Source organism: Thalia democratica, unplaced genomic scaffold (genome assembly GCF_965202585.1).
Source record: "Thalia democratica unplaced genomic scaffold, ktThaDemo2.hap1.1 HAP1_SCAFFOLD_808, whole genome shotgun sequence".
Lineage (NCBI taxonomy): Eukaryota > Metazoa > Chordata > Thaliacea > Salpida > Salpidae > Thalia > Thalia democratica.
Genome location: NW_028139775.1, coordinates 37,847 through 41,533, shown reverse-complemented (window position 1 = coordinate 41,533; position 3,687 = coordinate 37,847). Strand labels below are relative to the sequence as shown.

The 3,687-nt window shown below is 26.1% G+C and overlaps 1 non-coding gene across 1 annotated transcript; it reads left to right on the top strand.

Moving 5' to 3' along the window:
• The first annotated feature begins 870 nt into the window (after positions 1 to 870).
• On the top strand, positions 871 to 944 carry Trnan-guu (transfer RNA asparagine (anticodon GUU)). The gene has a single exon. It is a non-coding gene; the product is annotated as a tRNA-Asn (tRNA).
• Positions 945 to 3,687: the final 2,743 nt, after the last annotated feature.

Below are 3,687 nucleotides of genomic sequence, written 5' to 3'. Positions count from 1 at the left end.
TGATTATCTAAAAAGAAAGTATTTTTAGTCTTGTAAAGTAACATTACAATTTTTTTTCAAATATTTAATCTTCAACATATCACACGAAATTTTTAATGAATTGTTTTAGAACAAAAAGTCTACTAGATTTTGTATTTTTTTAATTTTTATCAAATTAAATATAAGCGCAATTAAATGTAAACACCCATAGAAATTTTTAGTATGTAAGTTTTAGAAATAAAAATATTAAATAACTTACAAAATTTATATGTATGTATATATAATTAGACAAAGTATTATTAAAACTTTATCTTATACTAAGTAATTCTACAAGAAAACGGGTTGTGAAACATCATTAATTTTAAACCAAAACAAGAGTTTAATAAAATTAACTTAACCTTAAGACTTCACAGTTGTATGATAAACAGAGTTTTTATCAAGATAATTTCTTATGGTATTGTTGCGTCATAATACGCTAGTCAGAAATATAATGCTGAGGAATGCGTTGCAACGTGTGGCCGGTTAGCTCAGTTGGTTAGAGCGTCGTGCTAATAACGCGAATGTCGTGGGTTCGATCCCCGTACTGGCCACATATCCTCCTCGCTAGTATAGTGGTGAGTATTCCCGCCTGTCAGGCGGGTGATCGGGGTTCGATTCCCGACGGGGAGTTATTTGCAACTTAATTTATTGGAATAGGTATTGTTATCCATTAATTATTTAATAACAAAACTATGAATTTATTCTTTCTAATCAAAATATATAATAACAAAAATTATAATAACATAAGATATATCAAATATTTTTTCAATTTATCTAATATTTTTCTAAGAAGTGTTAGTAGTCTAAAGAAAATTTTAAGTATATAAAGTAAATATTGAGTTAATTAAACAAGTCTTCGTGGCGCAATCGGTTAGCGCGTTCGACTGTTAATCGAAAGGTTGGTGGTTCGAGCCCACCCGAGGACGTTCTTTTATTTGTTAATCATTAAAGAATGTGCAAAATTTTTACACTGAGCGTGTTTTCTCACTTTCACACTTTTACAATAGTTTTAAGTTATTTTAAACATCCGATTCTTTAGATTGAGATTCTATCTTTTTATTTATACATTAGTATTTCTTATCTTTTTTGATCTTCACCTTGGGGGTGCGAGGCAGCATTCCAGGGGGTGCGAGATGGCATTTCATTTTTGATTGATAAATACGGAGATTTCACTCTTTGATTAAGTTTATAAAGTTGAAAGTACATTTTGTTATAACAAAAAGTTGGCGCTAGTTTTCTGAATAAATTAATTTTGTTAATACGTCATAGAGCAAGAGCGCTTTACTAGAAGTAAATTCATTTTACTAATTTAGATTTAATAGATGTTAGTTTAGAATTAACATTTCAGTAAAGCTTCTTAGAGTTTTACACCTGTGAATTTTAATCATATATTCTTTAAATATTTTTTTTCTTAACTGGCCATTAATTGTTTAAAACAGTTTATGAGCTTGCATATATATTAATTTAAATACTTAGATAAAAATTAGTATCTTCAGCAGGTTTTTTATTAGCTGTTAAGAACAGGTTCTGTTAAATCTATTACATTTATAATGTAATCTTTTATTAAGCTTAGTTGTGCAGAAAGTGGTGCTTAAAGATTTAACATCAGTAAATTGTAAAGTTCACAGCAATTAATCTATGTTATACCATTTAAGAAAACTTGTTTTTAGCTTTAGTGAAACCAATTTTTATAGATCAAAAAGTATTCAATGCATCAACTTTATTTCTATTCATTCCTTTTTTGAAGTTAAACTGTTTACCTTTTTCAATATACTTTTTTCTATTTATATTGTAAGCATACAAACTTTTTTTGTATTTGCTTTTATACATATCTTTTGAAAATTTAAGACTGAATATCTTTTAACTTTTTAAAATCTTAACTTAAACCTTTATTATTTTGAAACCTCCTAGCTGCTAATAGTTTTGAAAATAAAACATTACATAAGCTTAACTTAGAACAGCTGATTTTTATTTTTAAGTACATATATTCATAACTAAATGTATAAAAAGTTTAGTTTTAAGTTTAAGCCTAATATTTATTACTTCTATTCTACTATTCTAGTGCTTTTTCCTCACTTCTAATGTTTTCTACCTTATAAAACGTTATAAACGTTCAGATGTTTTCTACCTCATAAAAATAGATAAAACTTGTTCGAATATAATTTGTTAATTTTTTAAATTTCCGAGTATTTTATTTTTGTTAATATAGTACACTACCATAAAAATTAAAATACAAATTATTAATTAATTAAGTCAATGATTTCATAATCAAACTATTAATAAACAATTATAGCATATAGTGTTAGGGGTGCGAAATTAAATTAAGAAATTTTAGGGGTGCGGGACATCAAAAAGGTTGGGAACCACTGCTTTAACCTATCTCAGGTGGCCAAATATTTTTAGCGAAATTACTCCTGGTTTTCAAAATTTCTTACAAGTTTTTGAAAGTTTTAAATCTTTTTTAACGATTTTAAGTACTTAATGGTGTTTTTTAATAGTTTTAAACTACTTAAACGATACAGTATAATTATTATTTAATATTTGTTATATACTAAAATAAAATTAAACTTAATTATCATTAACTAATAAAACTAAAATTTTGGTTTAAAATGGCGTCAAGTATAATATAGTTTCAGCTTGGTATTGGTGGACATCATCCTAGGTAATTACCCAGTTTTTAACCTTTAACTTAATTTTAACTAAGAACAGACCCAAAAACATGTACTTTAAAAAACCTGGAAGAAATTAAAAAAACCTGAAAGAAATTTTTCAAAAACCAGTGCCAACCCTGACTATCGCAACCTGTTTAAGTATTATTAATCAACTTCGTCAAAATTTTTCTCAGATGATTTTTCAAAAGCCTTTATGTTGATATACATATCATAAATAGCCATACAACCAAAATTTAATTTGTTTTTAGTTTAAATTTGTTACTTTTTTTTTTATCATCCTATTTAATCAAATAATATGTTCAAGGGTTGCCACAAAGCCAGGAAAAACTAGTAAAAATTACATAAGTCATGAAAAGATAAGGGGTTTTGGAAAAATAGTAGGAAATTTATGTAAACATGCTCTTAAAAAGAAAGTTTATCGTTACTAAAAATTGCAATTTGATATTATTATTTTCTAGAATCATTTACTTTCGCAGTTCATCTTTTTCATGGTCTAATTGAGTTTTTGAAACAAACTAAAAACTTTCAAGTCTTTGGTTATGTATTTTTTGTAGTTTTTTACTAAAAGTTTGATTTAGAAAAGTCAGGAAAAACTTTTTCAGTTCGATCTTTGGCAAACTTGTTTGTTAAAATTTACAACATTTAATACAAAATACATTAGGCATAAAACATTGCATCAGACATTTTTATTTAGCTTTGCTCTTGTTTCGCTCTTAATTTTCTCTTAATCTAAACTCTATTCAGTTAGACCAATCAGAAATAGGCTCTTGTTGACTGACTAGACATGACATTCAAAACAATGTAAATGCAAGTAGCAAAGTAGTTTAATTAATTAAAATAATAATTTAACTAATAATTTATCGGTTACTTATTAAAACTTATGTACACTTTTTTGAGACTAAAAAAGATACAATAAAATTTTTTAAAAATATCAAAGTTGTTAAATACTATACTTTAAAAATTTAAGGTTTTTCTTACAATTTTTGTACCAAATTCC